The following is an 18,396-nucleotide window of genomic DNA, read 5'->3' as shown; positions in this document are numbered from 1 at the left end:
GGAAGGAAATTTACCCCCCAACTCCCTGATTTCTTAGCAGACATCTGGAGAGCAAAGAAAACTAGATGACTCTTCCCAGAGCTCAGATAGTTTGCTTGCTACTTGAAGCAATGCTCTTCCCTCCATGCTTCCTCCAGTTCTGTACATCCAGAGTTACTGGAATTTATTTTTCAGGGACTGGGAATACAGGAATCTGTGTACTGTCTTTTGGAGCGCTTAATATCTCTGTCAAACTGAATAAAACTTCTTTTCTGCTCTCAACTATGAAGAGTTGCTGAGATCAGAAGAAAACAAAGGCAAGTTGGAAGGTCCTAAACAAATGATGCTTGAAAACGTCTGGAAATGGTCAGCCATATCTGGACGAAGTATTTGTAATATCATATATGTATGTGACCCGTGGACAAATCACACCCTATTCTGATCTGTCAAACCCTAATAAACTTACCCAAGATGTATGTTTGTAGTGATGTTGGTGGTGGGGTTAGAGGAAGAATTGAAAATTTACTAAGAAGGAAGGGAAGGGTATATCTCAAATGGTTCATTTTGACTTCCCAAGTCGTACCTTTCTCTACCAAAATGCTTTGCAAGAGTGCATTTAGTTTCGTGCATTTTGGAGACTAAGGTCAAGGGGGCAGAATTATCTCTTAGTTGGATCCCGCTGGGAGACCCTTTTAGCTTCCTAGTAAGTAATTTTAGCTGTAACTTCCCGGTCAGTATCCCTGCTCCAAGAAACCCGTTAGATGGGGCTGCTACCCTTTCTCGGCTAGATGGACAACTGGGGCGATTAATGATCCCCACACACTCTCTCAACCCCCTCACTAAGAGTAAGCACCGCCCCTACAAATCCCTATCAGTCCATTCTCTCCTGATCTCCCCCTTCCCCCTCAACTGTGTTCTCTTATCTTGAGATCCACTCACAACCCGCCCCATACCTGTTGGGGGAGGCCTTACTTCCCAGGAGCACCTGCTGCCCGGAGAAGGGGTCACTCCGTCCCCGCCGCACCAACCCTAATTTGCCCCTTCCGGGCAGACCCAGCACCTGCGCTGAAGTTCGGGCTCTCGCGCCAGCAGGTGCAGCAAAGCAGGCGACTTGGCTAGCGATCAGGCGCTGCCAACCAAGTTCAGTAACCTCGGGAAGTGGGGGGGGGGACGACGCCCGCAGTCCCTGCAAGACTCGCAGCATCTGCGGGAAGTCCGTGGCTAGCCCGGGGAGACCTGCGAGGACCCGGTCAGCTCTGGAGGCCCGTTCCAGCCCGGTTCTGGGTCCCGCTCCCGAAAGCCCAGCAGGACTGCGGAGGAGGTTCCCGCAGCCCCGGCTGCAGCAAACCAGTCCGGTTTCCCCGCGGGGCGTGCGGGCTCGAGCGAGGGGGTGGAGAGAAAAGGGGAAGAGCCTGGCGGCCGGCGGGCGGGGCCTGCAGCTTCCTCGAGCCCGGGCCGCGCCGTCAGCTCCCCCCCTGCGCGGCCGATCTCCGCCGTGGAGCCCCTCGCAATTGCCCAGCCAGGGCGGCGGGCCGCGGCTCTCGGCGGCGAAGGAAAGGGGACGCGGGGACACACTCGGCGGCCGCGGCGCGCGCGCACCGCACACTCGCAGCCGCGCGCCCTCGCCGGGCGCGTCCGGGCCGAGTTTGGCCCCGCGCGCGGCTCCGGCTCCGGCTCCGGCTCCAGCTCCGGCCCCGGCACCTGCCCGTTCGCGGCTCTCCGCTCTGGGCGCCCAGCCCCGGCCCACCGCGCCCCGCGCCGGCTTCGCGCTCTCCGCGTCCGTCTGTGGAAGCCTCCAGATCCCGACAACTTGCAGACTGGGGCGCAACTGGTCTCGGCGCCCCCAGGCAGCCCCCGGGGAGGTAAGTTTTATTGCGCGTCCCGGCCTCTCTGCCGACTCCCTCCTCGCAGTGCTCGGCGCCTGGCTCGGTGCTCCCACTTTGTCTCGGGGCTTGCAAGGTGCAGGTGCTGCGCGTGGCCACCGGCGCTGGACCGGGGTTCCGTGGGAGGAGGGGGGCTGCACGATGACGCGCTCCCCGCCGGCACCCACCAGCTGGCCAGTCAGAATTTCCACACCGGGGCTGCAGCGACGCTCGGGACTCGCTTAACCCCGAGTCCCTTCCCCATTCCTGGGGGATCCTGGCTGAGTTTGGCAGCAGCGAAGGGAGAGATCGCCCACCTCCCCCGTGCCCGTCGGTAGCAAACTTGTTCGTCGCCCCCTGGGAATCTGCAGAGGGGATCGCGAGTCGCGGCTCTGGTTCTGCTTCTGGTTCTGGAGCCGCACTGAAAACAGGTGCGGAATGGTTCCAGCCCGAATGCAGCAACCGCACCGCTCTGCGTTTCCGCGGCGGCTTCATATCACTGGTCGCGGGCAATGTGACTGACGCCCCAACAGCTGGGCCGGGGTGCACTGGAGTAGATATGGGGGTTCCGAGGCAGAGAAAACGCGCGCGCGCGCAGGTTAGGGCTGGCTAGCCGGGGTTAGTAAGAGTCGCCGGGACAGAAGACCACCTCGCCACCCCACCCCATCCACCCCACCCCAGGTCCTCTTCTCTCTGTCTATGCAGAGGAGCCCTTTGCCCGCTGCTTTCTGCCCCAGGACTCCCCTTTCTCCTGTGCCCGGTGTGGCTGTGCCAAAGAAACCTGTTCCGGAGAAGTTGTTTAGAGAGGTGAAGGCAAGATTTCTTTTTCCATTTGTTCTCCTGATCAGGTGTTCAGAAGAGGGAAATGTGGTATCTCAAAGGCTTTTCAAAGACCAGAGAGTCGCTGACCCGAAACTATCCCTCCCCCACTCCCACTATCTTTCTAGGACAGTCACTGCCTGCCTCAGGCCCTGGTTCTAAACGGGAGGTGACACTTCGACCGCTGGTCTTCCTTTGCTAGCTCCTTGGGGTCCGTAATATATGTTCTCCTGGGAATCTTGTTCTACCTATTAGTCCTCCTGAGCCTGGATTTAGGACTTCCCCCAACACACACACACCTTCACCTCCTGGAGAAAAGTGTGCGCCCCCCCCCCCCCACACACACACACATCGGGCTGGAGGGGTCAGCGGGTGCAGTCCTAGGTGTGTAGGGAAACAGAAGGGTTGGTTTCGTTCTGTCTCAAATGTGAATCCTGTCTGAAAGCTGTCAGAAAATTCCCAGCGGGTTGAAGGCCAGGGACGGGGGCACAGGGGGAGCCCCCCCCCCTTTTTTTTTTTTTTGCCAAGTCCGCACCAGTGGGAGGCTGAGTGAGCATCAGGCAGGATCTCCGCCCTGGGGGAAATTCTGCTTTTTATAGTTGGATGTGAGCTAGACTTAGGAGGGCTGGGGAGAAAGCGGCAAGTGTGACCAGACGATGTAGGATATTGTAGTCTAGGGAAAATAAAGACTGTTGGTACTGAATGAGTAAACCACGTTTTTGTTCAAATGAAGACGACTGAAAGGATCTTATAGTAGTATTCGATAACTCTGACCACTACTGTCCTCTTTGTCCCTACGCTTCTTCTCAGTGTTTTCATTGAATTCTGACCATTTTGGAAAGAAGTGGTACCAGGAGAAATATGAGCTTCACAGGTTGAGAGACTTAGGAAGCAAGTGGCTGGAATTGGAGGGCTAGGTGGGGTCTGTGTGGTAGCAGGGCTGTGCTTACATTAAGTTTTTATTATGGTCTGTGAATTACTATTCACATGTTACAGATGAGAAAACATAGGCATAGATAAGTGATGGGGATTTTCCACGGTGTTGTGTCTAACCTAGTGGACTTGTAAAGTATCAAACTTGAAGCTCGTGATTCCCATTACTTTATGGATTAATCATTGTTCTTATTATTGATGACAAGAAGACACTTGTGGGTGCTGTCATAGACTGGGTACTGTTAAACTTGCTGACGGGACACTGGCATTTTCCTTCTAGACAAAATTGTCTCTCTGACCCAGGCCAAATCATGTCCCCTTTAGGTCTCAATTCCCCTACTACAAGACATTGATATATTGATATTGAGACTTATCTTCCTTACTTGCTTTATTTAGCATTCCATAATGTAAACTCACAAGCATTCTAGAATGCAGATTAATAATTCAGTTATTTTTCTACAGGGAACAGTGTTTTACTTTGTATTAACTGCATGTTTTGGCTGATTATTTATCACACCTATAACGTATTGCCCTTCCGTGTTGACCATATACCACTTGAGGAAGGGAAAGTTGATTCTAAGGACCATTCAGCTTAGCTTGTCTATTATTTAGTGTGAACTACTCATCTTGGAAGCACTACGGGGGTGAACTACTACTAAAATTAACATGACATGATTGACTTGAATTTTCCAATCAACTCCTATCCAGATTTATTTATTTATTTTTAACATGAGGGTTTACATATAATTCGTGTTCAGTAAATAGTTATTGATCATATGACAGCCAAAGGGGAAAGCACCCTTAAGAAAAACAAGATGATGAAAGACAAATAAAACATCTTACCATGTCAATCTCCAACATCTGTTGACATATAAGGTTTACCTATTAGAGGTGTGGTTCCTGAAGCTGGTAGGAACAAATGGCATTGTCATTTGCTTTCCTGAGTACATCCTATAAAGCAGAGTTTCAGGATCCAGAGTGATAGCATAGCAGGCAGGGTGTTTGCCTTCCACAGGGTCAACCTGGGTTCAATCTTCAGCACCCCATGAGTCCCATCAGGAGTGATCCCTGAGTGTAGAACCAGAAGTAACTCCTAAGCACAACTGGGTATAGTCCAAAACCCAAACAAAGCAGAGTTTTATTTTCTCCGTGAAGACAATAAACTCACATTGTCTATGCCATCCTCCGTGGCTTTCCCTCTTCCCTTTGTAATTCCTAATACATACCCAACTGAATGATAAATTCTTAGAAATTGACTGTGCTCCCAAGAGGGAACTACTAAAATAGAAATTGACTTGTTCCATTTTTTTTTTAACTCTAGAGTCTCAAGATGGAGAAACCAGCCACTTAAAAAAAAAAAAAAAAACTTTTGAGTAAACTTTTATTATATGCCAATTCTGGCTCAGTGTTTCAGTGGGAATCATAATTAACAAAAACCAACTTAGTTTCAGTTCTCTTTAAGAAATTTCTTCTCTGCTTCTTTTCCTATGTAAAAAAAGTATTATTTGAAGAATGAAGACAAATAATAAAATGAGTCTTAAATATTAACTGATCCTAAGACTGAGAGATAGCACAGCGGTAGAACATTTGCCTTGCATGCAGCTGATCTAGGACAGACGGTGGTTCGAATCCCAGCATCCTGTATGGTCCCCCATGCCTGCCAGGGGCAATTTGTGAGCACAGAGCCAGGAGTAATCCCTGTGCTGCTAGATGTGACCCAAAAAACTGAAAAAAAAAATTTTAACTGATTCATACCTGTGAAAAGGAGGTAGATTGCTCTCTGATAAAGTATTTAAATATTACCTAGTTCAGAGATCCAACTCTATGGACAAGGCAGGGAGGCTAGGAAAGGTGAATTGAATCCCTCATGGTCAAGAAGGATAGAAGGAGATCCAGGGCTAATATAGAATTCTTAAGAAGGCTCATATTCAATATTGTATCAGGAATTCTGGAGGTGAAGGTACATTTGAAAATCATAGTTATTAATAGAAAATTTCTGTTTGTTGTTAGTGAAATATAACAGTTTAAATAGGTTTAGTATTTCTATTTTTAAATTTTGTTGTTCAAGCAGGTAACATTAAGGAGAAATTATTTATTCTATGCCATGATCCTTACATCATATGGCTTCCAGAGCACAGTCAGGAGTCATCTCTGAGCATAGATCCAGGAGGAAGCTTTGAGTACCACTGGGTGTGGTGCCAAAACAACAAAAAAAAAAGACAACAATAAAAAAAAATACTTGTCCTTAGCCTGTACTTTCAAGAAGGAACTACATAAATAGAAATATAAATGTATGCTAGTTTTCTAAATGTTGTTTCCTAATAAACAAAACCAGAAGTCAAAGGTGACTGTGTTATATATATATATATATATATATATATATTATATATATATATATATAAAATGTGTGGATTTCATTATTTCTTTTTTCTTTTGTTTGTTTATTTAGTTGTCATACCCTGTGATTCGCCTGGTTCAGAAAGTACTCCTGACTCTCACTGCTCAGGGAATTTTCGGGCATGATGGATCTCAAACCCAGGTTTGCCACGTATAAGGCAAACACCCATTGTGCTGTATTATCTCACAGGCCTGTAATTTCCATTTTCATTTTGTTTGTACTTCTCTCACTGGCGAGTCAGAACATTTAATATCCTGGAAAAATTATGTTCTCCTATGGCTAAAACTTTTATTCATCACTCTATAATATCCCAAGCCCTAAAAGTGTTTGTTGCAGAAACCTGTTCTCTGTGTATCAAACATACTGAGGAATTGGAAGAAGTCTTTTTATTATTTTTTTAAGAAGCTGCCTAGTTAGAACTGTACATTTTGTAGCCTAGCTGTTTCTTTGTGGCGCTCTAGCTATGGCAATTCTCCTGAATATCAGGATCATTAGGAAGAAAAACCTTGCCTTTGTTTTATTTCGTTTCTCCTCTCCTCCCCTCCCCTTCTCCCTTCTCCTCCTCCCCTCCCCTCTCCTCCTTTTCTCCCCTCCCTTCTCCTCTCCTTTTCCCCTCCTCTCCCCTCCCCTCCTCTCCTCTCCCTTCTCTTTACCTCCCTTCTTCTCCTCTTCCCATCTCTCCTCTCCCCTCCCCTCCCACTTTCCTCCCCTCCTCTCCTCTTCTCCCTCCCCTCACATCTCCCCCTTTGCTCTTTCTTCTTGTCCTCCCTCTACTCTCCTCTCCCCTCCCCTTTTCTCCTCCCTTCTCCTCTCCTCCCTTCTCCTCTCCTCCCTTCTCCTCTCCTCCCTTCTCCTCTCCTCTCCTCTCCCTACTCTCTCTCTCTCTCTCTCTCTCTCTCTCTCTCTCTCTCTCTCTCTCTCTCTCTCTCTGTGGAAAGATAATAGAGGGAATGAGGTGCTTGCTTGCTGTCAACTCTGGTTTCAATTCCAGGAGTAAGCCCTGAGCACTGCTGTGTGTGACCCCAAAACAAAACATTAGGCTACGGAAGGCAGGTTTGATTTTGTATATTACATTATTCCATTAACAATAACAAGTCTGCCCAGCTTTATCTAGGATAAAGGAGATGATATGGGGAAATATAGGTACCCTACCCAAATTAGATTACTTATGGAAAAATTTGAAACATAGGCAAGGTTTATGACAGTTCATGTTTAAGTTAAATCTACATGTAAATGGACAGCTCCATGAACTGTTTGTTCTTGTAGAAGGAATTTTGTGATGGTTGGGGACTGAGTAAACAGTGAGAGTTTGGGGTTATTTACGTAAAGGTGGAGCAGTAGTTTCTTGAGTCTCCTTTCTCTCTATTTTGAAAAGTTAATTGTGAAATGAAAACCGAGTTCTGTGTTGTTCCTATTAAAAATGTGGGTGTAGATTTCTTGGAAGAAAAGGCAAGGGTTAGACTTGCAGGTACTTAACATTTTTCTAGAGAGAATTACCTTGAATTGGAACCAAAGGCCCAGTACTAAGGATGGTTCTGGAGAAAATTCATCGCTTTTGAAAGAGGTGATTACTATCCTGTAATGCTGAGCAAGACATGGGGGGGGGGGGAGGATCCAATTATTGCAGGCCATAAAGTGTGTTTTTGTATCATATATTGGCATAGGACATGAAGTAGATTCATTGTCTATGTAGTAGATTCAGCAGTTACAACACATGTTTTTCTTAAAACAAAATTAAACAAAAGGAAAAAGCACCATTGAAATTTCTGAAGTACCTGATTGCAGTGTTGAAGAAATAAGAAAACAAAGCAGCAACAATAAAATAATACATCTTTGGGGGGGGGTAATAAGCTCTTTCTATGAGTACAAATATTTTTCATTGAGATAAGGTGTGACATGCTTATCTTTGTATTCTTGAAACAACGATCTGACCTGGAAAATGGTATGCACCAAGTGTTATCACTCTTCAAAATCTTGGGATGTTGTATACTTGCTGTAATAAATGGATTGCTTTTAAACCCATTTTAGAAATATAAGATAAGCATATAGACTCATGTAAATAAGTAACAGGGGTTATTTTAAGTTATATTTATTTACCATATCTTTGACCTTATTTTTTACCAACATGCCTCAGAATGTTTTATTTCTCTTTTAGAGAAAGGGAACTATAACAGGTGGTACTCAGGGCTTACTCCTGGCTCTGTGCTCAAGAATTGCTCAAGAAGGACTCAGTGGACCATATAGAATGCCTGGAATTTAACCTGGGTAGGCCAAACACAAGACAAGTGCTTTGTCTGCTGTACTCTCTCCAACCTCAATTTTTTTTTTGTCCTTAACTGAAACAATCTAAATAAGAAATGTGTTATTCTATTTTCCTTGGCAGGTAGTAGGGTTTTTTTTTTGTTTGTTTGTTTTTGTTGTTGTTTTTGTTTGGTTGGTTGGTTTTTGGGCCACACCATTGATACGCTCAGGGGTTACTAGTGGCTCTGCACTCAGAAATCACTCCTGGCATCTTGGGGGACCATATGGGATACTGGGGATTGAACCTGGGCCGGCCACATGCAATTGCTGTTTTATCGCTCTGGCCCAGTAAATGTATTTTTAAGGCATCAGATTGACTTTATGTTAAGTTTGGGTGAGGGTGCACAAAAAACAAACAAATTTGTGGCTGGAGTGATAGCACAATGGTAGGGCATTTGCCTTTCATACAGTGGATCCAGGATGGACCTTGGTTCGATCCCTGACATTCCATTTGGTTCCCCAAGCCAGGAGTGATTTCTGAGCAAATAGCCAGGAGTAACCCTTGAGCATCATAGGGTGTGGCCCAAAAAGCAAAACAACAACAAAAAAACACAAAGAAAACAAAAACAAACAAAAAACCTTTAAGCATCTTTTAAGTTAATTGGTTTTACCTGTTCCTACACCCTTTTTTTCATTCCCTCACCTAAAAGGACTCATTTCTTCATATTATACAGTTGATGTTAAGGCACATATATATATCTTACTATTTTCCTACAACCTCTGCCCAGAATCACACTCAATCTAAGACTAGGAGCTCCTTGAGGACAGGGGTTATGAATTTTCTACAGACCAGCAAAATACTTTCATAAATTATTGAATGAAGCCCCATGCTGTTAAGATGAATGGGCCACCATTGAAACTGAACAGGTTTTCTCATGGAGACAGTTAATTTTTTGAGTAGTTGTTTTAATTTTGTGATGCTATTTTTTTTTTATTTTACATTGTCCCTCTTTTTTTTTATGCTGTTTCTTTTGTTTGTTTGTTTGTTTGTTTTGGGGGGCCACACCCGTTTGATGCTCAGGGGTTACTCCTGGCTAAGCACTCAAAAATTGCCCCTGGTTTGGGGGGACCATATGGGATCAAACCGCGGTCCTTCCTTGGCTAGTGCTTGCAAGGAAGACACCTTACCTCTAGCGCCACCTCACCAGCCCCCATGCTGTTTCTATTGTTACATTGATCAGATACACATTTGACTATGTGCCCCACTGGGCCACAATTTGTATTTTTTGTACCATAAGATTCACTCCCCCCCCCCAAAAGATGGGAAGATGTGCATCTTATGGAGTGAATGCTGCCTGGAGCTGAAGCCTGAGTGCAGGGGAGAGCACATACTAACCACTTGACATCACCCCCTTCATTGCATAGACATACCACATAGTATGAGCAGTCAGGTTAATGCACTTTCACTATCACATATAGAGCTTTCGTTTAAGACTATTTGATTGCTGTGGCAACTTTTATTTCCTCATCTAAAAAGCTGTGTGTGTCTTATGGTCAGATGTGTCTTATAGAGTGAAAAATTTGGTACTTTGTGGTGTACTGGAGATCACAGTAGCACTAGAAGTGTAAATGGCAGTATTGGAGAACTGTACTTAGTGCATGGGGGTTGGTGCTGGAATCAGAGTCACATCTCTACTGATGAACTGTCAATGGCCCACATGAAGACAGATTCTTTATGTCATTATCAGTTATAATTATTGTTGTATTTAGGGAGGAGCAAATCTGGCTATTCCTGAGACTCTTTGGTCAAGAGTTAGCATCCTGATAATGCTAAAGGGACCACATGTTGTTTCAGAGATTAAATTTGGCCAGCACCTTAATCCCTGAGCTATCACTCTGGTCACTAATTTTTTTTTTTTTTGGAAGGGGTATGGTTTGGAGCACACCTGGCAATTCTCAGGGGTTACTGATAATTACTGGCCTGCCCAGTGGTTGGTGTTTCCAGTCACAAAGGAATGGTGGTGATGAGGGATAAGACCTGTTTGTATCACTTGACTGTGAGTACCTCAAAAATGTTTCATCGTTCATGCTTCAATACAGTGTCAGGTGCAGGAATGATTTTCAGAGCTAGTGGAAGACACTAGTGGTTTTCTGATTATTTTGAGTATTTCTAATCAATTTGATGGACATTTCTAGACTCCTAAGCCACGGGTAGTGCCAAGTGCTATAACCATGGTTCTGGCTAAGCTTGGTTGAGTATTTACCATGTCCCAAGCATTTCTCAAGTGCTGTCTCTTTTCACTTTCACATTACTGTAAAATACCCCACACACTCCAACCCTCGGGTGGGTGGGTCTGAAGAAGCTGGGTAGCGGCAAAGGATTAATAAACCAAGCCAGTTGGGAAAAATTATGGAGTCAGTGGCTTTTTGCCTGGATCTTTCAAGCCAGAACTGCCTTTTTTTTTTTATTAAACCAATACCCTTTCACCAGGAGGGGGAAGGTAGAGTAATGCAGGTAGGCTTTTACATATCTAAAGGAGAGGTGTTAAGGAAAGAGGAAGAGGGGGCAACACCTTTGTTTTGGGTTAATTATTGGGTGTCATCTTACACACTCCTGCTGATGATATAATACCCTTGCTGCTTGGGGAGAGAAGAGGGATTTTGATTAGACTCAAGGTGTTATGACCAATGTTCTGACTGAACTTGGCTGAGCATTTAGTATATTCCAAGTGTTCTTCAAGTGTTGCTTCTTTTCATCTTCACTCTACTGTGGATGCAGCACCGTTACCGATAAGGGAGGGAAGGCAGTCTTAGGTAGGCTCATGAGCAGAGAGTCAACACTAAGGTTTTGATCTGACTTTTCAGATGTTAAAGCTCATGATTTTTTCTGTTGTGTATTGTTTACTTTCTTAACTTATACTCAAAATATGGTCTTTTTAAAATGTGTGTGTGTGTTTGTTCACACCCAGTAGTGCTCAGGGCTTACTCCTAACTTTGTGCTCAGGGATCACTCCTAGAAGGCTCAGAAGGTCATATGGGATGCCAGAGATTGAACCTGTGCTTGCCACTTGTAAGACAAATTTTTTATCCACTGTACTATAACTCCAGCCCCTTGAAATATAGTCTTGTAAAATAAACACGAAACATGAATATAACTAAAATTTTTGTCTCCCTATGTAGATATCTAGGTCTTTCTAGGGATCCCTAGGAGCTTGAGATTATATATATATATATAGTAGTGGTGGCTCTAAGATACCTCAGATTTGACAGGTCCTAGGCAAAGTCATGATATTTGCTTGACATACCTGGTAATCTTACAGGGTTATGTATTTCTATGATGGGCATCTAGTCACCAGGTAACTGAGGCAGTAACTTGAAAACCATCCTTTATCCTATATCCTGTATCTAAACCAAGATCTATTGATTCTTATTTCCTGGATAACTCTCATCCATCTGCTTGACTATTTCTGCTGAATCCATCTCAGTTCAGTCCAGCTTTTCATCTTCCTGCTGGACTCAAGCCATAGTCTCCCTGGGCTTGTGAGTTAGTCTGGCCTTCCTTCAATCCATCATCAACATTGTAGGCAGAGCAATTTATGATGCTGGGAGAAGACGCTAGATTCTTAAGGTCAGATCCTGACCTCTCTCACCTGGCCAGCTCTTCACAGGGCAAACATACACAATCTGGCCCTTGGACTTTCAGGTTCCTTTTGAACTGCCTTTTGAATTCTTGCACAGCCACTAAGCATATGCTCCTCTATACAGCATCTGACATTGCTGCATCTGCTTTCCTGGAGTCTGGCCTGATCCTTGGTAATAAAGCAGCCAATTACTCTAATAGGAATGAATGAAAACATTAGTGTGGTCTTAGGGACTTGCCCAACCCATCCCAAATTCCAAGTGTTTACAGACTCTGAAAATCCCAGGTCACTGGGAATTCTATCAAGAATAAATGCTAATTCATTTTGAGAAAAGCAGTTAAGGAAGGTGCTGTTAAGAGACTAAAACATTGGCTTTACTGTATTAGGTCACTTCTTATAGTGTACTTTGAGCACAATATTATAGGATTGTGTTCTACAATATTGTATACAATATTGAATACAGTATTATAGGATTCTATTATGACTAGTTAATAGAAATTGGTTTAAATAAGGTTGGTAATTTACTTTTTCACATGGCTTTTTTCAATTACTCTGTGACTCTTGAATTGTAAATAAAGAATAGGTATAAACCTAAGCCTACCTTAGTCATTTTGGGCTGCTATTACGAGATACCAAAATTGGGAGGATTGCAGGCAACATAATTTTATTTCTCACAGTTCTTGGAGTTGGAGGATCAAGATCAGGGTGTCCACACGGTTATATTGTGCTGAGGTAACTTCCGAGTCTCAAACTGTCAATTTCTCATCATGTCCTCCTTTGTGTTGCAAAATAGATCAAGAAAGATTTCTGGAACGCCATTTTTAAAATTTTAGTTTGGGGGTTATGCCCAATGGTCTTCACAGCTTCTGGCTGTGTGCTCATGAATTACTCTTTGTGGTGCTCTGGGGACCACGTGAAATGTCAGAGATCAAACGAGGTCAGCCATGTGCAAAATAACCACTGTATTATCATATCACTCAGGCCCCTATTATAAGGTTATTACTAATCCCATTCTTAAAGGCTAAGACCCATTGACCTAATTATCTCACTAATGCTCTATCTCCTAATACCATCAGATAAGGACAAGGGGTGAGGGGGTTAGAATTTTGATGTAAAGATTTTATATTTTCTTTAAATTTTTTTGAATTGAATTTTAGTCATAAAATGTTCCAACATCCTCACTTCACCAGTGTACATGTCATGATACCAATATCCCCAGTTTATCTTAATTTACCCACCAGCGAGCCACTGACAGTTACTTTTATTCTCTCTCTATTTTGCCCTCTTTCCTTCACTTTTTCCCCTTTTAGGCACTATGGTTTGTAATATTGTTACTTTGTGGACCAGTCCTCTTGGTCCTCATTTCTGGTGTCTTTGGGCATTTGACATAAGGATTTTAGGGGAACATGCATTCTCAATCTAGTGCGTAACCCTTTATGGATCAATGCCCTTTAAGAAACATATTAAATAGCATAAAAATAGCATAAAAAAAACAAAAAGTCAGAGAACAATAAGTGTTGGCACGGATGTAGTAGAAAAGAAAACCTCATTCACTGATGATGGGGAATATTATCTGCTTTAGTCTCAATGTAAAACATTTTGGAGGTTTCTCCAAGAAGAGAAGAACTCCCAGTAATTAATTCCACTTCTTGGTTGCCCCACCAATATGAAAACATTAATTTAAAAAGTATAAGCACACGCATGTTCATAGTAGTGCTTAGTATAACAGCCACAATACAGAAACAACTCAAATGTCCAATGACAGATAAATGTATAAAAGTATGGTATATATATGCACAGTGAAATAATATGCAGCCATAAGAAAAGACAAAATCTTGTGGTTTGTTATATGGCTGGGAGGGAATCATGTTTAGTAAAATAATTTAGAGGGGGAATATTGAATATTGAATGATCTTACTAATCTGTGGCATATAGAGAGACAAAAAAGAAATAGACTTTATAGAATAATGACAAAACTCAGAGTGCTGGGTTGGGGAAAGTGAGGGGAAGGAAGAGGTGAACTAGAGATGACATAGGACAGTGTCACATTGTGGGAAAGTGAGGTGCAGTTACTTTATATATAAAAATGTAAACCTTAATACTATTATAATAATGTTACCTTACCTATCATAAAAATAATTATAGATGAAAAGAAATCTCTTGAAAACCAATATGTAGATAGATATAACAATTATATTCAAAACAAGTCTTGTGAAACTATACTTAGTTATACTATAGGAGATATGTCCTGTTATTTTCTGCTATGTACCTTCTTATCTATAACTTCTAGCAAACAAATTATGATCTATCAGTTTTATTATATTCCCCATTGATGGGATAATACCTCCCATTTGTAAAGCTTGGATGTCATCTGTCAATCACCACAATGCAGAACTCTGACCAAAGGACTGCAAGGCTTGGCCTATTGCTTTACATGTTAATGGGTTCTTGGGAAATTTAGAGTTAAAATCTTCATAAAGCCCTCCCACAAAATTTTCATTTCAGTTAGGAAAACTTTATTATACTTAGGGACTTAGCATTTGCTAGAACTTGGAGAAGTAAACTCGGTGAAATAGGGCCTTCAGACTAGGGCATGCTTTATCTGTTTTTTTTGTTTTGTTTTTTGTTTTGTGTTTTTGGGTCACATCTGGCAGTGCTCAGGGGTTACTCCTGGCTCTACGCTCAGAAATCGCTCCTGGCAGGCTCAGGGGACCATATGGGACACCGGGATTCGAACCACTGACCTTCTGCATGAGAGGCAAAAGCCTTACCTCCATGCTATCTCTCCGGCCCCAACTTTATCTGTTGTTATGCAGTGATCACCTTTACCTTCACACCAATTGATTTTTGCAAGATCCTAAGTATTACAAGAAAAACAAAACCCCTTCAATTTAAAATATCAGGCTGAGGGCCCGAAGAGATAGCACAGTGGCGTTTGCCTTGCAAGCAGCCGATCCAGGTCCAAAGGGAGTTGATTCGAATCCTGGTGTCCCATATGGTCCCCCGTTCCTGCCAGGAGCTATTTCTGAGCAGACAGCCAGGAATAACCCCTGAGCACCACCAAGTGTGGCCCAAAAACAAACAAAAACAAACAAAAAAAAATTAGGCTGAAAAAAATATATCAGTCTGGAGCAATAGTGCAGCAGGTATGATGCTTGCGTTGCAAGAGGCTGATCCAGTTAGATCCATATAGACCCCCCGAGTGATCAGTGAGCACAGAGCTTGGAGTAAGCCCTGGGCACTTCTGGCTATGTTGTTTTCTAGCAATGATCAGGAGATCTTATGTGTTGAGGATCAAACCAGGGTCAGCTGCATACAAAGCAAGTGCCTTACTCTCTCCTTGTACTATTTTTTTCTGCCCAAGCCTACTCATTTTAAATAAGTTGTTTAACTCAAGCTGAAAAGAAATCAAGACTGAGTACACTTAACTACTTAAAACTTCAGGGGCATCCTGTTTAATCTTTAGAATAAAGGAATTAGTCACCAAGGAGTTGCTTGCTCCTTTAAATGTTAAAATTTAGTACAGCCAATATTTGTATAGAAAATTCCCCTAAGGAACCAGAGCTGTATCACAGAGGGTAGGATGTTTGCCTTGCATGCAGCTGACCCTGTTTCTATCCTTGGTATCCTTTCTAGGAGTGCAGAGCCAGGAGTAACCCCCAAACATTATTGAGTATAACCCCTAAATAAATAGAGCTTTTTTTATTCTTTAAAAGATTATACAGAACAGAATGTTATAATAAGAATTATCGTTTTCTAAACTATTCAGGGCTATAAGACTCTTTGCCTAGTAATACTTAACCATATTTTGCCTTTTATGGGGGAATTTTTTTTTATTTAAACACCTTGATTACATACATGATTGTGTTTGGGTTTCAGTCATGTAAAGAACACCACCCATCACCAGTGCAACATTCCCATCACCAATGACCCAAATCTTCCTCCTCCTCACCCGACCCTTATGGGGGAAATTTTATTTGCCTTTACTAGAAGTATTAGGGGATCCCATTTCTCTCTCTGTCTCTCTCTGTCTCTCTCTCTCTGTCTCTCTCTCTGTCTCTCTCTCTCTCTCTCTCTCTCTCTCTCTCTCTCTCTGTCTCTCTCTCTCGTGTGTGTGTGTGTGTGTGTGTGTGTGTGTGTGTGTGTGTGTGTGTTTAGGAGCAACCTCTTTACTCATTGTTCATGATTTGGAATATTGGATATCAGATAATAGCAGTTTTGTCTAAAATGTATTTTTCAAATTGATATTATGCATTGAAATTGAATAAAACTTTTTGTTGTTGTTTGGGCTACACCCAGTAGCATGCTCAGGGGTTACTCCTGGCTCTACACTCAGTAATAACTCCTGGCAGGCTTGGGTGACCATATGAGATGCCAGGGATCAAACCCAGGTCAGCTGTGTGCAAGGCAAATTCCCTCTCCACTGTGCTGTCGCTTAGGTCCAGAAATTGAACAAAGCATTTAAAGGAAAAAAAAATAGTGTTTGAGGAAGGGCTTGACAATTTCCATTTGTAAAGTAGGCAAACTAGCATTCTTTTTCCTGCATTTAGTTTCTGAGGTTGGGAAGGGCAGGCCTGAAGGCCAGGTACACTATGAAATCATATGGTCTGACCCTGGTATTTGGCATAACAGATATGGGTGAGGCCTTTCATCTATTGTGGTCAGTCTACCTGCCTGTGTTGTATGGGATCTGAACCATGTTGTAAATATCTAAATCAACCATGAGAGAAAAGGTTCCCCATTCCTAATTTAGTTCATTGGTAAACTGATTTAGTTAATCACATTATTTAATTCATTGGTAAAGGTCATTTTAAAATAATATCCTGTTTGATGGCTGTTCAGATAAAGTGTCTTTTAAGAATGGTTTAAATTATAATTTCTATTTCTATAAAACATTTATATTTTACCTACATTATTGTCTTACTAAGCACATTTTAGAGTTTTATTTAACATGAAAATATGGTAGGTATATTATAGTTTCATTTTTAGTGTTCTTTGTCTTTGGAGATTTTAGGTTATCAAAGATATTTCCCTATTCATTGGAGAGATTGCAAAGAAAATTTTTCCAGGTTTCCTAGTTTCCATATTGTGTTAGAAGCACAAGCCTTTATACCTGCAGTAAAACAAGATTAAGATGAAAATTTAATTTAATTTTAAGAATTAAGTGGACAAGATTCTTCTTAGACTTATGAATTCATTATATGGAAACAAAAGCCAGTTGCATCATTGCTTTGACAAGCTGTATTTATGCAATGCCTTTTTATTTCTCCAAAGATATGTAGTTTAGACAGAGTAGTAAAGATTAATAGAAAATGGAATAATGGAAAGTCTGTCTCTCATGCTGAGAATAGAAAAAGCAGCAAGGTTTTTGGTTTATACATGCTTATAAAAAACGGAATGGAAATTCAGCTTTTAAGATTTGTGTACAGATCGACTTTATTATTTAATTTCATAGTTTCTCAGAAATCTCTTTCCTTGGCAATTTATAGTGCAAACATGATTCATTATTTCATTTTGTATACACTTTATATAAGAAATAGTCATTTTCCACTTATGTCAAACAAGCTATGGAAAACTTTTTAGAAATGAATAGTATGTATTCTGTACTTGGCCTAGCAGTGTCAGAGCCTAATAGCAATGTTGATTGTTAATGACATTTTTCTGGTTTCTTTGTTTTCTATTGTTGAAAATGAGAAGTACCACAAGGAAAGAGACTGGGCTTATTAATTCCTGTATCCTCTTTACCTGAAAGAACATCTAAGATAAAGATAGATGTCTCTCAATGATTATTTAGTGAATGAATGAATGGATGAATGAATGACCTTCATGTTCTGTAAGAACCTTTTCATCCTAATTCCTTCAACCTTTTTAAAATTCAGTTGGGAACTTGTGAGATCGCTCAAAGAACTGATACACAGGCTTTGCATGCACAGGACCCGCCAAGTTCAATCTTTGACACTTCATAGTCTCCCAAGTCCCCAGCTGGCCTCCAAGCACCACAGAGCCTAACAACACCATATCACTTCTGGTTTGGTGTATTGATCAGTTAAATCTGAATCAGTATTGCTGGAAGTACCCCAGTGATCCTTAACCACTGCTTAGTTCCTTTTTCCCTGTTCACACTAATTCATGGCCAAAATTTAGTCTTTTATGCTAGTGCTGATTTGGGGTAGAAGCTAGTGTTTCTACCAGTAGTGCTCCAGGTTTATCTCGGGCTTCTTGCTCAGGAATGACTCCTGGTGCTATTATGGATTGAACCCATATCAACTACATTAAGGTTTGTCATTTACTCCAGTATTATCTACCCCGCCCAAAATTTAGTCTTTTTTTCTATCTCTAGCTTTTTAGCCTGTAACATTTAGATCTACTGTTCTTGCCTTACTTCCTCATAGGTTCTCATCTGCTATTATGATCTCTACTCTTACCTGTTGGGTTATACCTTATTCTACCTAAAACAAAATTTATCCCTGTTTTTTTCTTTTTTTTTTTTTTGTATGTGTTCATTTACAATTTGGTTTCACCC

The 18,396-nt window shown here is 42.1% G+C and overlaps 1 protein-coding gene across 3 annotated transcripts in view; it reads left to right on the top strand.

Moving 5' to 3' along the window:
* The first annotated feature begins 1,640 nt into the window (after positions 1-1,640).
* PIP5K1B (phosphatidylinositol-4-phosphate 5-kinase type 1 beta) overlaps positions 1,641-18,396 on the top strand; it is a 370,177-nt gene continuing 353,421 nt past the window's right edge. Inside the window, exon 1 of one of the 3 annotated variants that reach the window (XM_049770950.1) lies at positions 1,641-1,841. The gene's annotated coding sequence lies outside the window, so the exon portion shown is untranslated. The remainder of the gene's footprint in view (positions 1,842-18,396) is intronic. The other 2 variants (XM_049770947.1, XM_049770949.1) reach the window with 2 other exon arrangements.

This window comes from Suncus etruscus, chromosome 3 (genome assembly GCF_024139225.1).
Source record: "Suncus etruscus isolate mSunEtr1 chromosome 3, mSunEtr1.pri.cur, whole genome shotgun sequence".
In the NCBI taxonomy this organism is placed as follows: Eukaryota; Metazoa; Chordata; class Mammalia; order Eulipotyphla; family Soricidae; genus Suncus; species Suncus etruscus.
This window is presented reverse-complemented; position numbering and strand designations above follow the sequence as displayed.